This window comes from Gekko japonicus, unplaced genomic scaffold, assembly GCF_001447785.1.
Source record: "Gekko japonicus isolate JY-2015 unplaced genomic scaffold, Gekko_japonicus_V1.1 scaffold551, whole genome shotgun sequence".
Lineage (NCBI taxonomy): Eukaryota > Metazoa > Chordata > Lepidosauria > Squamata > Gekkonidae > Gekko > Gekko japonicus.
In genome coordinates, this window is record NW_015160851.1 from 210,673 (window position 1) to 230,934 (window position 20,262).

A 20,262-nucleotide genomic window follows, 5' to 3' on the forward strand; every position below is an offset into this window, starting at 1 on the left:
TACGACAAGGATGTATATTGTCACCTTGCTTATTTAATATATATGCAGAGTACATCATGCGAAATGCTGGCCTGGATGAATCACAAGCGGGAATTAAGATTGCTGGAGAAAAGATCAACAACCTCAGATATGCAGACAATACCACTCTAATGGCAGAAAGTGAAGAGGACCTAAAGAGCCTCTTGCTTAGGGTCATAGAGGAGAGCGCAAAAGTGGGCTTGAAGCTCAACATCAAAAAAACTAAGATCATGGCATCTGGCCCCATCACTCCTTGGCAAATAGAAGGGGAAGTCGTGGAAGTAGTGACAGACTTCACGTTCCTGGGATCCCAGATCACCGCAGACTGTGACAGCAGCCGTGAAATTAAAAGACGCCTGCTCCTTGGGAGGAAAGCGATGGCGAACCTAAACAGCATGATATAAAGTAGAGACATCACCGTGCCAACAAAAGTCCGCATGGTCAAAGCAATAGTATACCCAGTAGTCATGTATGGCTGCGAGAGTTGGACTATAAGGAAGGCCGAGCACCGAAGAATAGATTCTTTTGAACTATGGTACGGGAGAAGACTCTTGAGAGTCCCTTGGACTGCAAGAAGATCAAATCAGTCAATCCTAAGAGAAATCAACCCTGACTGTTCCCTGGAAGGCCAGATAATGAAACTGAAGCTCAAATACTTTGGCCACCAAATGAGAAGGGAGCACTCACTGGAGAAGACCCTGATGCTGGGAAAGATTCTGGAAAAGATTGAAGGTCAAAGAAGACGGGGACAGCAAAGGAGGCAATGGTTAGACAGTGTCTCAGATCCAATGAACATAAAATTGAGCCAACTTCAGAGGACGGCGGAAGACCGGAAGGCCTGGGGTGATCTGGTCCATGGGGTTGCGAAGAGTCGGACTCGACTGTGTGACTGAACAACAACAACTTGTACAGGCATCCTGACCTGGATAGCCCAGGCTAGCCTGATCTCGTCAGATTTTGGAAGCTAAGCAGGGCCAGCCCTTATTAATATTTAGATGAAGGAATACGGTTGTGATGTGGAGGTGGGCAATGGCAAACCACCTCTGAATGTCTCTTGTCTTAATAACCCAGCAGGGGTCACCATAAGTTAGTAGCTACTTGATGGCACTTTCCACCGCCACCACTTGTATGGACAGTTTGAACTTAAGCCCCAAGGATGTGAAATGTGTAAACACAGCATTCACAAAGAAAAGTAGCTACGTCTTACACAGATAACTTGGGCAAAGTGTAAGTTCATCACACTTGCTATTAGGATTTAGGAGTGTTCTGTAATGAAATACAATTCCTTTGAAATTTCTTTGTTTTGTTTTCCAATGAAACATTTCTACAGAAATTGCACAGTTGAGACTGAAATTCACACCTGGAAATAAATTAAAAGTCTACCATTCAAACATGGAATGAAAATGTTGAGAAGTAGGATCCACTGTATTTTTGATAAATTCATATGAGTCACACTTGCATGAATTGTAAATTCTCATATCTCCATTTTTACCATTTTTCAATCTCTTTGTACCAAGCTTTCCTGAAATATTATATCCATTTTCTACCTAGCCACCTCTATGAAATGTTCATATATTATATATATAGGTCCTATAATTAATGCAAATATTTTATACTGTTGAAAGCACTGGTGAACAACTCAAAGCTGAAAAAACTGAAACTGTCATTAGGGTTTTCCATATAAATGAATGCTCAGGATTAGGAAACTGAAGTGAATTATAGTATTCCTCCACAGGTTTTCACATGTGACTAATTATACAAGTTGTTACAGTCAGATGGCTATAGACAAATTTGTTAACCATTCACTTAGCCAATTTCTTTACTTTAAAATAATCCAAAATAAGTTGTTCATGTCTAACATTCTGTCTGTGAATGAAGACGCATCTTCACTTCACAGCTTATTCCTTCTTTTGAAAAATCATGGAGTACAGGACAAAGATCATCTCTCTGAGCCAGAGGGGGGGGAAAACACTAACAGCTTTACATTGTCACTTCCACTTCAGGTGTGAAACATAATTGGCATCACTCTAATTTGTGCATGCAGTGAAGGAAAACTTCAGCATAAACTAGTTGTATAATAGTGATAGGGCAACATAGAGAAAAAATGCCATTTATTTCTTCATAATTTAGTACAAACAAACAGCACTTCTAAATCAGGCAAAAATATATCAATATATATTTTGATAACCACAGTAAACCATAACTTATACATCAGCAATAAGATTACATGAGAAATTACCCCTTTTGGTGGTTTCACACTGGGGCCATTCTCTGCAACCAAATTGTTGCTGGTCTGACATTAGATGCAAGCAGAATTACAATGGAGGATGCACACACTGGTGGACATTGCACTTTTGAATCCATTTGCTTGCAGTATTGTCCCATCCACATAGGGGTTCTATTCCATTATGATAATGAATCCTTGCTTATTGACTCTGAAGGATATATACCTCTGTGTTATTCTCAGTTTGAGTGAATTAGCATGGGTACATTTGAGTGTACAAATGATGATAATTGCACTACATTTGACTAGAGCAGATCCATCCTCTGATCTAGAGGGTGCAATGTTAATACAGAGTGCTGTCAAACAAGTGATTCATACACCTGATATCTGAGGTTGTATGGCTATGTGACATCATGGAGCAAATGAGAGACTAAACACTCGATACAGCTCTCAAACTGATAAGTCAAATATTGATTAAATTGCCATCTCAGGACTATCACCTTTATATCAACTGTTCTTTAAAACTGTTGCTTTGGTATGATAGTTCTAGATATCTTACACATACATGGTGCAAGAATATAAGAATAAAAAGTCAACTGATCCCAAAATGGCCTCCTCTGATTGACATTGGCTCTCCAGGGTTTAAGATGGAGATTTTTTCCAACTGAAATCCTGTTAAGTTTGGGGTGTTGTAGACTGAACTTGGAAGCCCATGTTTGTAGAACACACACTCTGTAACTTTGCTGTGTAAACCAAGGGGCTACTGCATGTAAACAAACAAACAGTGATGGCTGTGGCCTTCATGCCCTGCTTACAAGCTACCCAGAATTACTCAGGCCATTCCTAACTCAAGCTGTACATGAGTTACTTTAGTACTGGATTTAACCAATAAACACTTATCTTCTGAAGAAGCCTGAGTGTGTGGTGTTACATGCCTAAAGTTCCTGATACCTTCTCGGGGCTGCCACCCGAGCAAGGTGGTGCTGGCTCCAGTCAGGTACAGCACTGCCATGCCCCCTTCTGGGGCTCACAGGCCGAGCAAGGACATGGAGCCACCATGGCATCGCCATTCTCTGGCTTGGCCTCCGGACCCTCCACATGCTGGAGTGTCCTGCCCATTCATCGGCTCTCAGCACACTGTGGCTGAGATGCTGGGTGGCACTTCTGTGGGCAGGACGAAGGGTAGGATGAAGGCAATGCAGCCAGTGGCCAGGGACCCCTTTGTGACTGGCAGTTGAGGGACCCAAAGGCTGTGGGGACGTGTGGAACATTGAGGCAAGAGGGACACAAAAACTCTTTTATATCAAAGGAGAGATTGCTTGTGTTAAAGACTGATATTCATTAAGGCTTAACAAGGTGTTATAAGCAGGTTGATGGTTCTATAGTAAAATCAAGCAAAGATAGGTTTACTACGGCCCCTGCCACACGGCAGAAAAAAACACGGCCAAAGCTTTTTAGAGCTGCACCAAAAGAGACATGCAGCAGCAGGATCACACAGATCCCCTGAGCCGCCATGCAGTTGCTCCCCGGCACGATCAGATGCCAGGGAGGAAGCCACTGACGGAAGACCGAGGCAGCCAGCTGCACATGCGTGTGAATGCGCAGTTTGGCCAGGAGCCTCGAATGCTCCTGACGATTGACGTGCCGGCAATCCCATGGCCGTGCTTGCTGTGGCGTTTCAGGTAAGTCCTTCTCTTTACTTGGGTTTTTTTGCTCCGCAGCACTGGGCTGTACGGACGGATCAGGGATGGGTGCGCGCCAATTCCCAGATGTTGCGGTGAGATCGCGCCTGTTTGCTGTGCCCCCGATACATCCCTCTTCCGGCCCAAAACCTCCCGTGTGACTGGGGCCCAAATCTTTCTTTTGAAGACTGGGGATCCCTGGCAGTCTTCTTCAGTTGTCACTCCATGAAGCAACCTTCTCATCATGCATCTGTGCTGAAAAGTATGCATACGGAGAGTGATTTCAGCTAAGCATACCTTTATTTAGTCAGGAACAAAGACAAGTTAGTCGGCTCGCAGGCTGGCTTATATTCCCTCAGAGAAACCCACCACCAAACACCCCCCCACTCCCGATAGGCTATTTACAGTAACCAAGAGACCTATTGGCCTCTTGGCCTCTTGGCCTGGGACCTAGCCCTTTCATTGGGCCTGGCTAGGATCCTACTTGTCCATTGTCTTTTAGCATGAAGGTTGAGGAGTTTGTGCCTGGACAAGCCCAGGCATGCCTGGCCCTGTCGGGGCCTGATACACTACATGTGCAGTCCCCGTTAAGCAGTAAGATCCAAATACCTTAAGGCTTTCCTCAAATTTTTAAAAGTTTCTGTGGCCTATTTGCATGCAAGCACCAGTACCTGACCATGGAATGCTTTCCCACAGGCGGACTGTTTACTGCCTTCAGCATTATCTGTACCTATGCACTAAATGGCAGTGTAGACCTGAAGCCTGGGATAGAATGAAAGAAGGCAAATAGAGGGCATTCATTGAGGTTATGTAAAGATTGACTATCTCCCCACCATGCAAGGATCTTCCACATGTAAACCTGCTACTGTAATGCTTTGCTTTGATCCTGCAATGCTTATCTTATGTTTTTGGATCAGTGAGAGTGTGAGGGGAAGTGTGGCATGAGGCCATAAAAAAGCATTTGGAAAACCATGATGAGCAACATATGCTGGTAAAAGATGTGTGATGCAGGGGTGAAGTGTTTGGGCTGTGGGGAAACCAGGGTCAGAAGCCTGATCAGTTCTGCAGCTCATTGTTAGATTGCCTATAAGCAAACAGTCACTCCTCTCTGGCTAATCTTCTTCTTAAGATTATTACAGAGCTAAAACGGCACCCAGTTCTTTGAAGACATTCCTACTTTGTGGATTGAATCAATGTATGCACTATGAACTCACAGACTGCTCCTCTTCAAGGAACTTCTGTGAGAGCAGCTTCTTGCCTTCAGCGCTGAGGAAAAGTAGTCCACACATCCAGGGATAGTGATCATCAACTTCCTCAGCTAAAGTTGCCAATGTCTCTGCAGTTGTTGGCAGCATGTGTGAATACATGGGGCAGGGGGAGTTCTTTTACTGAGAGTTCTGAATTGGCTGCCATTCATTTGTGTGTGTGTGTTCTTGTAATGCCATTTGAAAATTGTAGTGCAGGGAAGTCAGAATGTTGCCTAGACAACCATGTGATGCTCCTTTTCATTCCAACTTGTTTGCTGTTCACAAGACAAGAGCTTTTATCCCAAATGATCAGACTCCGAATTTACTTTTTTAAAGGTCACATTTACATGATGTTTATGCTTCCATTGGGGTCTACATTAAATTCCCAGCCATGTTGACAGCTTCAGTCATGGCTCAGAGCTGGGGTTCAGTGCTACAAATTAGATGCCCATTTCCGAACTCCCATATGATTTTCAGAAATCAATGAGCAGGAGGTTACCAAATAGTAGCTGGCTTTTCTGAGCCCCTGGAGGAATTCAACCACATAAATTCATAGTAGGCTTGATTTACTTCATGAGCAAAACTATCTTCAGGAGTGAAGATGCTCATCCCAAAGCATGGTTAAGCATTGTAATCTGAGCTGTATACTGACCTCATTGATTTCCAACTTTGGCTCCATCAATATACAGGAATGTTTCGTGCTTTTTCATTGTGTACTTATGTTGTGTACTGGCAGAACTGCACACGCAGTCGGGGCTCCACGTGGCCAGACAAACGAACGAAGCTTCGCTACCAGGGACAATAGAGTCCTCAGATCCTAAAACCCGCCAAACGGCAAGTAGGGATTCTACAGAGAACCTATAAGATTGTAACTCTTGTATATAGCCTATCACAGGTGTGGGTGTGTGTAATGGGTGTGGTTGTAAATGGACATATAAGCAGCCTGCGGGCTAGCTACTGTATCTCCTATTTTCTGAAATCACTAAGTAAAGTATGAGCTGATAACCACACTACGATACGTCAGTCTCAGTACTTTTCAACTTACATAGTTTGGGAAGGAGAAGTGCCTATTATCAGTGGATGCAATTTGAAAAATATTCATAGTACATGAACAATAATTAACATATGTCTAAACTACAGAGTCCCTGGGAAGCATGTTTGGGGGATTTTGCTTTTTGTCTTCCATATTGTGTGGAGTCATGAATCTGGTGATGTTTTGATCATGTTTTACAGTTATTTAACATGATCCCTTGAGGAAAAAGCATTTGCTATAGTTTCACTTTTCTCTTGTTATTTTGGTTATCGGCTGTAGCTGGTTATGGCTTAGACCAGACCAGTCCTTGCCTCTGTTCCAATAAAGTTCTGAACTGTTTTGGTACCAGGTGCTATGGAATTATTACAATGCAGTATATTTTATTAGTAAAATGGTAGTTTAAAAATAATACCAAGAGTAGCCCATATTTCAAGGGCAAAATCAGAAACAGCTACATCCAGGTTTGCTAATAAGAAAGGGAAGGGTGAGAGATGAGTTAACATTATACTTCTTAAAGGTGAAGAAAAAGAGAACACATCAGCAAAAGCATATGACCATGGCCAGTGGTACTATGCTATGTCACCTGATTAAGCGAATCAGCTGAAGTATGATTATCATAGCATTTTAATGTATTGAATGTTTTTGCTGGTAATGCTCCTTAAATGTCAATTAATGGCACTGCGTCAAAACCGATTGCCTGTAAACTTATTGGCTCTTGGTTTTGCTAGATAAAGAGGCTCCCTAGGGAATTATTCAGCAACATTCATCAAGGATTCCTTTGGAACATTTACCTTGATATTATGCCAAGCAGTGTTCCCTCTAAGCTGAATTAGTGTGAGCTAGTTCACAGTTTTTTAGCCTCTGGCTTACACATGTTTGTCTTAGCTCAGGAAGGAGGGCTCCAGAGCAAACTAATTTATGCAGTAGTCAAATCGCTCACTCACAACTTTAATGCCAGTAGTTCACAAAGTAGAATTTTTGCTGACAAGACTCCACAGCTTAGAGGGAGCATTGATGCCAAGGGGTTTGAACCAAATCCTTTTCCTACAATGAAATTAAACACACTTTTGATAAGACTGGATCATAGAGGGTCATTGTGAAAAAATGAATGATCTAACTATACCTTGGCTAGTTGGTTTCAATACTTTCAGTGGCAGAGTTACATAGTGATAAACATAAGAAACAGGACACTAAGGAGACTTTGATTATATTTGAAAAAAACAAAAAAAGTATTTCAATAACATTCTAACATAGCCATCATAATTCAGATTACACCCTTATAAGCCTTAGAAGGGTATAAATTTGTTTAAGATGGAACTGCAAAGGCTTGCTGTCTAAAATATATGAAATGGAACATAAATGAATAGTTTTAAAGTGCAATGGGGCAGAATGACTAACACAACAATACTTTCACATCTATGGATCCTACAATATCCTTCATTGTTGCTTTTAAAAAGCAGGAAAACCAGTTGCTGGGGGTACCTTACACATTATTTGCTTTACAAAAAAATGTAAAAATGTCTTGACAAAGAGAGTACTTTTCTGAGTACTCCATCTTTCTGGACGGACGCTCCGGTGGGCAGAGGAGAAAGGGGGGGAGCGCAGCAAATGGCCAGAAAAGCTAGGAAAACTAGCCACGGAGAAACATGCGGCCCTACAGGCTCCCTGAGGGCCTCATTTTCCCCACCAAAAGAGTCCCACGAAAATGCCCCCCCACCAATGCAGTCTGAAGGCAGGTCTCCACTGCCTCCTTTGCTTCCATCTGTCTGGCCCAGCATAGAGAAGCCCCACATGTGTGATGCAACCGCCTGTGTGGCAGCCGGGCAGAAGGGTGGCATGTGGGGTCCTCAAAAGCCAAGGGCTGGCACCAGGCGAGCTCCATTCAGCCCACCCCGGGGCCCCCAAGCCAAATCACCACCTGCCCTCTGAGGTCACTGGCCAGCCTGGGAGAGGCCGGCCCAGGTGATGCGGAAGCTCTGGCAGAGCTCAGCTGACGGGCGCATGTCATCAGCTGTGAGGGAGCCAGAGACAGCAGCAGCGGCGCCTCAGCCCAGCCCTGTCACTCTTTCGCTCCTCCATCTCCCTTATGCAGAGCACTGAGGAAGCGGAAGCTACCGCCTCTTCTCTCTGGACCAAGCCGCTGAGCCAGCCCCCAGTCCACTTCAACAAGTGCTCCGTGCTGTGGGGTGATGGTGCAGAGGCACCGGCAGACTCACAAGTGGCCGAGGAGGATGCAGCGGCAGGGTGGTGGCTGCTGCTGCACCAGGAGGGTGCCACTCTGCCGCCTGCCCTGTCATGCTCTGGCAAGGCGACTCTGCCACCACTCCGTGATGGGTCCTGCCACCAGCACGGCCACCACAAGGCCTCCCTGCTGCAGAGGCGCCACCGCACCAACTGCCTCCTACTGCCTGGCCCTGGCGACGACAACTAGGATGCCGGCAGCGGCAGTGGAGGGGCGCTGCTCTACCTGCCAGAGGATGAGGATTATGATGTCCCTTCTTCTGGTGAGGCCTAAAAAAAGGTGGCAGGGTATGAGTTTTCATAAATTACTGCTCACTTCTTCAGATACATGAACAGTTCTGCAGAAACATACCTAATCTGATTATAGTGATGCTTGTGCTATAATTGATGGTTTGTACTATACCTAGCATGTAAATCAATGCTCTAGGACTCACTCAAAACTTTGTGGTTAAAACTGTACCCCCATCCCCCCCCCCTTTCCATTTGCCAGCTTGCAAAGCACTGGTTGGGGATAGGGGTTAAGATATATTGAACCCGAAAAATATCAGAATTTTTTGATATTCCCAAATCCCAATACTGGTATGATATTCAGATTTGGGATTTTTTAAAGGAAATCTCAATTTTTCAGCTCCATTATACCCTATGGGGAACATTATAGTAAATGGTCCCCATAGGGTATAATGGAGAATCAATCTGGGGGTATCAAGGGCTCTGGGGGGTTGTTTTTTTGAGATAGAGGCACCAAATTTGCATAGCTGCTGGTACCTCTCCTTAAAAAAAACAAAACCCAAGTTTTGAAAATATTGGACCAGGAGGTCCAGTTCTATGAGCCTATAAAGAAGGTGCCCCCATCCTCCATTGAAACCAATGGAAGGGGGGAAAGATGTTTAAAAGTATCACGGTTCCTTTAAATGCCTTTTCCAAGCCCCAGCTCCATGAGTGAACTCAGAAGGCATTTAAAGAGCTTGCAGTCCTTTTAAACACCTTCTCCAAGTGGCGACCACCTAGAAGGTGTATAAAGGGACTACGATCCCTTTAGATGCCCTTTAACTTTGGCTATCCAGCTGTCCCAAAAATCCCAAATATTTTTAGGATTTTTGGGCTTGGCCATTTTGGATAGCAAAAAAAAAAAAAAAGTCCAAATCCATATTCAGCTGAAAGAATATCCAGAAAATACTGGCTTGGATATTGCTGAACAGAACAACAAATTTATTCACAGCAAAAAGCAAGCACTCTAATACAACAAACTAACTCAAACTAGATTCATACAATCACAAGCATAAATTAAATATATAAAATGAATATCAAATAGAGCATGCATGTAAAACCTGTTAAGTCCTGTAACAAATTACACTTTCACTAGGAGCTTTCTAGTCCTTACAGCTAACCAGCCAAATTTGGCAAGTTTAGCTGTAACCTTGGGGCACCTACTTTCTAGGAGGATCTTCAGCAATTGCATCTTTTGACTAGTTGATGATAGATTAGTTGTAGAGAGTGGGAGAATATCATGAAAGTGGCTATATGCCCTGCAGTAATATATAACATGCATTAAGGTTTCAATTCCGTCATTGCAGCAGCGACATATACGATCAGCAAGGGGGGTAGGGGTTTTTTTTGTATTAAACCTCCCCTCTGTAACCGCTGAAGGGAGGGCATCCCACCTCATGAGGGTAAATGTTCTCCTTAACTCATGATTTTCTAGATAAAAAAGATAGGGCATAGGCATTACCTTATACAATGGTTCTAAAAGGGCCATTTGCATGAGTTATTAAGATTCTCCTGTCTAGCTATGTACAGGATTCTCTGTCTCACTAACTCTCTCGCTTTATCGTATGTGAGAGAGCTAAGAATTTGTTTTGAGAGGCCAAGTTGAGAAAGTTTTTTTTCCGATGACCCTTAGCCATTTACCCCCTTTATGCCAATAAAATGTTTGGATAGCCCCAGCACTCCTGCTGGCCTTTAATGTTGCCATGCTTATATTGCTAGATATTGAGCCTTTTTCCTGGAACAGAACCCCCAGATAGTTAAAACTAGAAACCTGTTCTATAGAGGAGGAATTTAGAGTCCAGTGATAATATTTTGGTGACCTTTTAGCAAAAACTATTACCTTGGTTTTAGTGTAATTTATTTCTAAACAATTGTCATGGCAATATTCAGAAAATAATTTAAGTGCTCTTCTAAGGCCTATAGGAGTTTTTGACAGAAGAACCGCATCAACAGCATATAAAAGAACACCAACATGTTTGTTACCAAGTTTTGGAGGATGACACTCCGGCTTGTTAATGTAAAAAGAAGGGGGGCCAGAAGACAACACTGTTTGACCCCTTTTTCTGTACTAATGGGATCTGTCAGGTGCCCTTGGGGGGTATATTTTACCTGTGTCAAAGTCTGATTGTAAAGGACCTGGATAAGAAAGAGTAGGCTCCTGTCAATATTGGTAGAGCTTAATTTATCCCATAAAATAACTCTAGAGACTGTTTCAAAGGCTGATTTAAGGACCACACCACGCCAACCCCTCACAATACGAAGTTGCATCGCTGAACACACATCCCTAGTTGGGGACAGGGGAAATTCCCTGGAGCTTGGCCACCCTCATGCAACAGTTTTATAAAACTCTCAGTCAGTCATTAGCCAAGTGCTGTTTCATTTAATAACAGGGACAATGTGAATTTGTAAGTATTTTGCAAGGTCTAAATTTACCCTTGGAATATCCAGGTAGGGGTTTTTTTCAAGGGGAGGTAGTCACTTCTTCTTGTTGTCCAGTTTTCATAACACACTAAGATATGTTTAGATTTTTTTTCAGCTGGAAACCTAGCCAACAGCCTTTCCCTATTTCTAATGTGCCTCTCCAGGCCTGATAACATCATAACTAGTTGAGGAGAGATTATAAACACTGGTTTCCCATTCATGGGTAGTGTGACATATTGTAATAAATTAAATACTTAATGGGAAGAAACCATCCATTTTCCTGGGTTGTTTGCCAAGAGCTTTCTTGGTTTTTTCCATTATTCCCTAATATAACTCATAATGTCCTCTGAGGAATGCAAACATAGCACAAGCACTGGAATAGGTTGCCTATGGCTGATACAAACCTACAGTGGATTGCTGCTACCATTATGGAATAATGAATGTCTTTGTTGAATGTATGTTTTGTTAATGATGAGTCAAAAGTAGCTCTGGGCTATTCTGAAATCAAGTTAAAATTTGAAGAAAATTATGTAATGGTAGGACATTGTTGCTTAGATTTGATATACTTATTTGTACAAATAAACACCTCAGCTGGGGGTGGAGGGAAGCCAGAGTTACCTTGATCTTAACAAAGTTGCTTTTGCTAGGGCAGAGTTCTGTGTAGTCTTGTGATATTCTTAAGGAAAAGATGCATTGTCAGGGGACGACAGAACAGTTTTGTTGACTTTTTTCATCATTCATCCCTTGATGGCCTTGTAAAAAAGAACAACAAAGATGTCTTGCTCTCATTCTTGCTTTGTCAGCATATCTCCCATAAAGCTGTAATTAAAAAAAACACTTAACCATCACTCTGATATCATTCCCCCTTCTCCAAAAGAGAAATTCCCCTCACAAGAAGATATGAGAAGATACAGTGCATTGAATTAAGAGAATTCTCAAAGGTCAGTGGGGCAAATGCACCAATGGCTGGAAGAGTGGGGGACCTGTTCAATGGGACAAAACTTGCTTTAAGATGGGTGATGAGAGCAGGATTGCTGGGATTTTTTAAGGTACCGAATAAGCTACTTCTAGGCTCTTGTTTGACAGAAATTCCCTCCTGTTGTGCTAATGAGATGAAAAGTGACCTGCTTGCTTAAGTTCTGGCTCCATACTTAGTACTGGTATGACATGCTGAATAGCAGCCTCCGTGCACTGGATTTAAGATTGGATCTATCTCTGCAATATAAAACAGATGTTCTTGAATTCTCCAAAAAAAGAAACCAAACCCTTATGAAACTTCAGATCTTTGCTTGCTTTATTAATGCACTGTACCACAGCAGGTCTCCTGCTGGACCAGCAACATATTCTTCCCATTAACTGCCATTACAAGTTTAATGGGGGATGCCTTCTTAGCAGCATTTCATGCAACAGAATATCCCTGCAAACTGTACACGCTTCACTCAAATCAATACATGCACGCTATGGACAAGATGCGAGGGAGGCCAATTTAATTTTCTTGGCTACTGTATATTCTTCTCCTCGGAATGTGGCATCATTTTCTTTTCTTGTTTGTGGTTACTGAGTACATGCTGTCAGCACTGATGAATAGCTTTAAGGGAAGCTTAGCTGTAGGGTAGGCATGAAGTGACATTAGGGGTAGGAGCATTCCAGCTTTATCAAGATTAGTGGGGGTAGAATGGAATCACTCTGAAGTTGTGTGACAGGGAAGATCTGAAAGTATCATAGCCTGACATACTACACAAGGCTACCTATTCATGGCTGTCATTGACTTCAATGGGGCCAAGACGTAGATCATGGTGAAAAAAGTGGCAGTCAACACAGTGAATTTTGAAGTTTAATTTTTTTTCCCTTTCTTCATATGTTACCAGGGGTTGTTTCGTAGAAAAAGAGCTAGGGGAACTCATTAGCATAACTCATTAGCATATGCCACACCCACACTCTTTAGCATGCACATGAAACCACTGGGAGGGATCATCTGAAGGTGTAGGCTGGGTTGTCACCAATATACAGATGACACTCAGCTCTATCTTGCACTTCCAGCTGATTCCAGGAAAACTGTAGAATCCCTTACTCAGTGCTTGTAGGAGGTTTTGGAGTGAATATAGGCTAATAAATTGAAGCTTAATACCAACAAGACAGAAGCGTTACTGGTGGGAGGAAAATGTGACCCGGGATTTAATGTGCCATCCATTCTAGATGGGTTGCACAGTTCAGGCCTCTTTTTGTAGCAGGAACTCCTTTTGCACTACCCTTAAAGGAACAGGTCTGTAGTTCTGGAGGTGATCTTGGACCCAAGCCTACTGATGGATAAGCAGTTGGTGGCTGTGAACAAGAGTGCCTTTCACCAGTTTCAGCTGGCAGCCACATTGTGGTACATGCCCTGGTTACATCTAGATTAGATTACTGCAATGCTTTATAAGTGGGGTGCTCTTGAAAAGTGTTCAGAAGCTCCCATTGGTACAGAACACTGCAGCCAGGATGTTGATTAGATTGGGTCATAGGGAACACTCCAGTCCTGGCTCACCTTCATTGACTTCCAAATTGTTTTGGGGCATAATTCAAGGGGTTGGTCTTCACTTTCAAAGCCCTAAGTGGTTTGGGACCTACATACCTGAAGGACTGCCTAATTCATTGTGAACCTGCCCAACCATTACAATCACCTTCCAAGGCCCTGCTTTGGGTGCCAATGCCTTCTGAGATTAGGTGGGTGGCAACCTGGGAGATGGCCTTCCTGGTTTTAGCACCAAAACTTTGGAACTCTCTCTTCAGGGAGATCTGTCTCTCCCCTTCTGTTGCCGTCTTTCACCAGTGGGTGAGGACCTTTTTATTTCAGTTTGCATTTCCTCAGTGATCCATCGTCCCTAATCGGTATTTTATGTTTTGTATGTATGTTTGTGAGGAGAGTTTATTTTAATGTTTTTGTAGCGTATTTTATCTTATGAGTTTTGATTTGAATAAAGAAGAAAAATGGGTTTTGAGGAGTGGGAGACTGAATTTACTAAAGTACAAAAGGAGACCGAAGGGTCACTTTATACCTTGATATATGGCCCCACACATTTGGTGACAAACTGATTTTAAAGAACTTTGCCATGTAAGTCCTACATGGATACAGGCCGAGTTCAGACTGGCAGTTTGGCCCAGCAGCCAAACATTTCAGGAGTGTTTCAGGAGCGGATTAAAGGGGCGGGTTCACACAGGCACATCTTTCAGGCATCCCCCAGCCGTACTCAAGCCCTCTTGTGTCGCTTCCCTGAGTTTAAAAAGTACCAGGTTAAAGTGGTAGCAAACCTTCTGTAGAGCGGGTTGGTTCTGGTTCCCTATGAATACAAGCACTGCTAAGGCAGGAACAACCCGCAGTCATTGATAATAGGCACTGGCTGTTTCTGTGGCAGGCGCCCATGCGCCCATATGCCCATGCACATAGGCGCATGCAGAGGAGCGCAGAAACAGCCGCTAACAGCCCACCAGGGGTGCGCCAACAGTGCAACCGCTCCCTTGCGCTTACTCCATGGTATCCTCCCGCTTCATTCGCTGCAGTGTGAACGGGAATACCGCGACCAAGCAGTTCTAGATCTGTTCCGGGTCTTCATTGCCAGTACTCCCTGGTGCTTCAAATTGCCAGTCTAAACTTGGCCACAGTTGTAGCTTCACAGTAAAGATTTCCATAATTTGATAACTGAAAAATACGCCCTTGCAAAGCAATGGCTATATTCATAACGGGCTTTGTATATACACTATACTCCTCCATGCAAATGTATCTCTAAGTTCATTACTAAGAATCCTTTATTTTTTCTCCTCAATTCCCTTTTGGAGTAAAGCAATTCCTTTGACAGATTTGCAAAACATTGAAACATCCAACTTCTTGTTTAATTTATATAATGCAAAGCATTGTTTAAAAATAGCATTAATGTTGCCTGGGTGACAATGATGAGGATGAAACCATGCTTATAGAATACCAAACTCTACCTTTGTCACAGATACCTTTGAATGCAAATTAATGCATATGAAATCGGTCAATTTTCTCCTGCTGATTCCTCATCTGTAACAGAAAATGCTTCCACAAGAAGCAAGAGTAGTGGATGTAAGAGATCTGGCCCAAGGGAAGTAGAAATATACCCAATACTTGGTGGCAAAGAACATTCCAAAGGTGCAAGTATTAAAGAACACACACAAACACACACACACGAATGCATGAAGATACATTATACTGAATTACACCATTGGTATCTCAAGTAGGGATGTGTACTTGAAAAAAATTGCCTCTTTGTTTTAGATTTGGATTTTACAAATGGTAAATATACCAGTATTGTGGATTACCTGGGTCCCCAATACCATTTTGGAATTCAGATCTGAGGGTTTTGGGAGGGGGTGTTCCAATTTTTAGAGTCCACTATTTTGCTTGAGGGAAAATCTCTGGGGAGTTGGGCTGACTGCCCTTGACCATGACTTACATAAGTCTAATATAATCATATTTCAGCCCTTGCAGGTTCAAATAATTCAGTCGGGATTGTTGGACACAGCATTGTGTTCTGGGCAGGTGCATAAGTGGTTTTGTCTGGCTGGGCCTCATGACCAATTAGATGTCACTTGGTTGGGATGCAGAGGAATGCACTGGGTTGCTGTTATCTCTATCATATTGGACCAGATATTCCATTGGGGTTCACCAGATGCCATCATCATACATGTTGGTAAGAATGACCTCCCCACTGGTACAAAACATGGCCACCAACCTTTAGAATTTGCATGCCAGACTTCTGGATACTATGCTGCTATGGTCAGAACTATTTGAGCATTGTGAATCCTGAGTGACATTGGGATGGATCCTTTGGGGGGAGGCCATGTCTGCATGCCTGTTTCCTCCCCCCGGTTTGGGGACAACTTTAAGGGGTCTTGGGGGTGGAGCCACTCAGTTGTATGTTCAGTTGGGGGCTGTCAGCTGGCTTCCATCAACAGGTGGAAAGGAACCATGCAGAGGCCGGTGTTCACATGGATCCCAGGTCTTGCCACTCCATGGTTGTATCCCCCAGCAGGCAGGCTGGGAGTGTGGTTATTGGGCAGCAGGCAGGTTGCCCAATGTTGGATCCACCCCAATGCTGTGCCAATGCTCCTTTGACTGTATTCAATAAAGGTGTGGCCATTTTTTCACCAAATACTGGTCTCTGTGAGTTTTTCTTCCACTGCATTGCTCCTTATCCTCCCTGAGCTGAAGTATTGAATTTGCCTCTATCTGCCAATAATATGACTAATTTCTCCTGAGCTGTCCTTCCTGGGAAATGGGATATTGCAGTCCGCAAAAATCTATTACATTCATCCTCATATCTCGGATATTGGAATGTGATGTGGGACAAATCCTCAATAAACTTTGATCACAGGAGCAGACTCTTTTCCTTTATTGGATGCTATTAAAATGACCTTCCAAAGCCCTGACCTGGATAGCCCAGGTAAGCCCAATCTCGTCAGATCTTGGAAGCTAAGCAGGGTGGACCCTGGCAAGTACTTGTAAGGGAAACCTCCAAGGAATAATAGGACTGGGACAAAGAGGCAGGCAATAATAAGCCACCTCTCTGAAACATCCAAACCCCACTAGGGCTCACCAGACGTCAGTCATGACTTCCAGGCATACACACACAAATGCAGACAATAAACAAAAGGTTTTTAAAAAAATAATAATAAAATGGACTGCAAGCGGTAAAACAGCTAAGTGTGCCTTGGTAAAGTCCTTTCTGTCCTTGAAATTCCTTAAATAGGTAAAGTATGCTATCTATAAAGGTAGCTGTCTATAAAGTACAGGTGCTCTTGAAGTGCCTACTAGACCTACATCAGTTTGAACACTCTGGTCTAATAATCTTTGTTTTATAAGTAGTTTGGCTGCATGGAATTCAAGGGTCCTCCCCTTCAGTATGAACAAAATGTAGGAAAGGCCGAAGATTAGTAGCTTTAGGAGAGCGAGAAGATTATATTGTCATTTTTACTATTATTTTATTGGTAGAATTTGCAGATATAATGCATGGGTTTTAAATCATATAGGCATAACAATCAAAGACATTTGTAGGATAGACCAGAGAAATCTGGGCATTTGTTGATGCATCTGAAAAAAATAAGAATGAATTGCACAGTGATGAGATCAAATCCCAGAACTTCCACTGGCATGTATGTCTCAGATCTTTCTCAACATTGCACCTTTTGGTTTCTGTAAATGGAAATTTTATGAGATTTTTCAGGTAAAAACCTGTGGCAAAAGAATCTTTAGAATCCTGTGTTTTTTCATAGAAAAGATTGAGTTTGAAACTGCTTCAGTTACAGAGTCTGTATTGGAAATAGTACCCTGGCTGAACAGCTTGTGAGAAAGTTATGTGGTCTGGTGAATAAAGACCTGGTCAGAACCTGAATACCTCTGGCATTTGTTCTCCATTTCACCATTTGTCTCTTGTGCAATTACTGTGGTTATTTATATTTTTGCCTTTCCTCCTACCCTTTGACTTCATTGGCTTTTTCAACCATAAACAATAGTCAGAAGCAGCTCTCTCTGGCAAAGAGCTCTACACAGTTCCTTGATCCCAGCTGGAATCTCTTGGTATACATTTAGTATAAACACTAACAAGCATCTCTCCTTGTAGCTTCCTCATGGCTGAAGCGCATTCATGGTTGCTGATATCCAACAGGTGAAGTGTAGAAATGTAGGCACTTTTGTACGGCTGCTCACTGATTCTGCTTTAAAACCTGCTGCTGCTCTTATATAGCAAAGCTGAAAATTACGCTGAATCTATCTGGAATTCCAGCAGTTAAGATCCTCATTAGAATGACAGCCTAGTACAAAACATGATGCATTATTTACACTAACTGTTCTTGTTTAAACTTGCAGACTATATTTTGAAAAAAGGCCGTCTGAATTATTTTTCTCCCCCCCTTTTTAAAATGTGTTTTTTTCAGCTTCATTTTTTCAATGTGAAGCAAAGGTTAATTAATTGATTAATTAATTGATTGATTCTTTTAAAATAATTTTATGACTCAACCCACTTGGACAATACAAATCACACTAATACAACACTCTAATTCCCACCATTGTATTGAAGTCATTGCAGCCAAACATTTTGCCACAGCTAGTGATATACCAAAATCAGTTGTTGTTGTTCAGTTGCACAGTTGAATCCAACTCTTTGCAACCCCATGGACCACATCATGCCAGGCCCTCCTGTCTTCTGTCATCCTTCAGAGTTCGCTCAATTTCATGTTTGTTGCATCGATAACACTGTCTACCCATCTCATCTTTTGTCATCCCCTTCTTCTTTTACCTTCAGTCTTTCCCAGCATCAGGGTCTTCTCCAGTGAGTGCTCCCTGGCCAAAGTATCTATATATCTAATAGCCAAGTTGCCCCCTCTGTGCGGATATCTAAATCCACACATCGGGGGCACATAGGGGGCAGAGAGATATTCCTTCACACTTGGGGCAATCCCCAGGTGTGCAGAAAAATCTAAAAAGTTTAAAAAACTATAGGGGGGATACTTAAATCCCCCAAAAGTAAAAAAGCATTCCCTGCACATGCGCAGAGAACGCACTTACCCCTGGGATCTGTGGCAGAGCCACGCAGTGCTCACTGCAGTTGGTGCTGGTGGTGGCAGCGGGCGTGGAGAAGTGGTGGGGGTGACGGCTAGGAGCCACAGCCATTGCCACTTTCAGAGACGGGGGAGGGGGGAGAAGCCTGGCAGGCCCCGCAACCAGGAGCTGAGCCAATTGTTGCCGCGGCGGTGGGGGAGAGAGAGAAGCCTGGTGCACCTGACAGCTCACAGCCGCACAGGGCTTGCCACTGTTGTTGTTGTGGGTGGCAGTGGCGGGGAGAAGCCTTGGCAGCCCGGGAGCCGTGGGGAATACACCAACCCCACGAGTATCGCAGGTCCTGCTTCTTGTTAATCATTATTAGCTAGCAAAAAAGCCAGGGAAGCAGAAGAAGCTCCAGAACCAATCAGCAACTGAATCCAGAAATCTCTTAAAGGGGTCACCAGCATGCAATCAAAGAAGATATGAGCCAGTGTTTCGATTGCACCAGATCAGCAAGGACACACTGTATCTGAATAACCTACTCTACCCAGCAAAACAGTGGAGAGAAAAGCCTTTAACGTAGCCAAGAGAAAAGTCCTTCAATGAAACTCTGGAGCATGACGGAAGACAGGAGGGCCTGGCGTGGTGTGGTCCATGGGGTCGCGAAGAGTCGGACTTGACTGTGCGACTGAACAACAAAAACTGACAAAAATAAGATGTGAGTGTAGAAGGAGGCACAGTGCCAAAAAATAATGTAGAGCATATTCTATGAGCCCTAGCATGACTGACAATCTAAGGCCTCCAATTCTCTATCAAGAGTCTAGCCTCGTGGCTTAAGGACCAATGAATAACAGAAACACAGGGGACAACCCCAAATATAGAGTTTAGATTCAGGAGTAAGTCTCTACTGTGAAACACCGGCGTAATCTTCACGGGGGCTCCGGGGCTGGCGCCCTCCCCGAAATTTCCCAAGAAGCCCCGCCCACCCCTCGCCCTCCCAAGTCTCCAAGCTATGGCCGCCCCAGGAGCCCGACGCGGAAGAGAGCCGAGCGAGCTGGCGCTCCCGGGGCCGCCTCCCCGGGCAGGGAGGAGCCGGCCCAGCAGGCCGACTCCGGAGGGAGGGAGTGAGTCCTGGGAAAAGGACCGCGGCGAAGGAAGCCGCCCGGCCCCTGCCCCCACCGAGAGCGGCCCTGCGGCCACCGTGGGAACACGTGTGTGCGGCCGCCGGCTCACCCAGCTGGGGAAGGCAAGGCAAGGCAAGGCTGCTCATCAATCAAAGTCTCTCTCTCTCTCTCTCTCTCTCGCAAAAAGAAAATGTTTTGCCTTCTGTTCTGGGGGGGGGGATTTTTCCTTTCCTTTTTTTCCAGCGCACGCGCCTTCCCCCAAACCCTTCTCCTCCTCTGCCCAAGTTGCTTCGCTGTGCCCCACCCCCAGAGAGATATTTTTATAGTCGTCCTCCCGGTGGGCTCGGGGGTTTTCAAGAAGAGAGTTCAGAGAGAAGCCCCATCCGATGCGTTAATTTCCTTTTTTTTTTTCATGGGCATGATCAGTGCCGAGAGGTGTCTCTCGGCACTGATCATGCCCGTGCACAA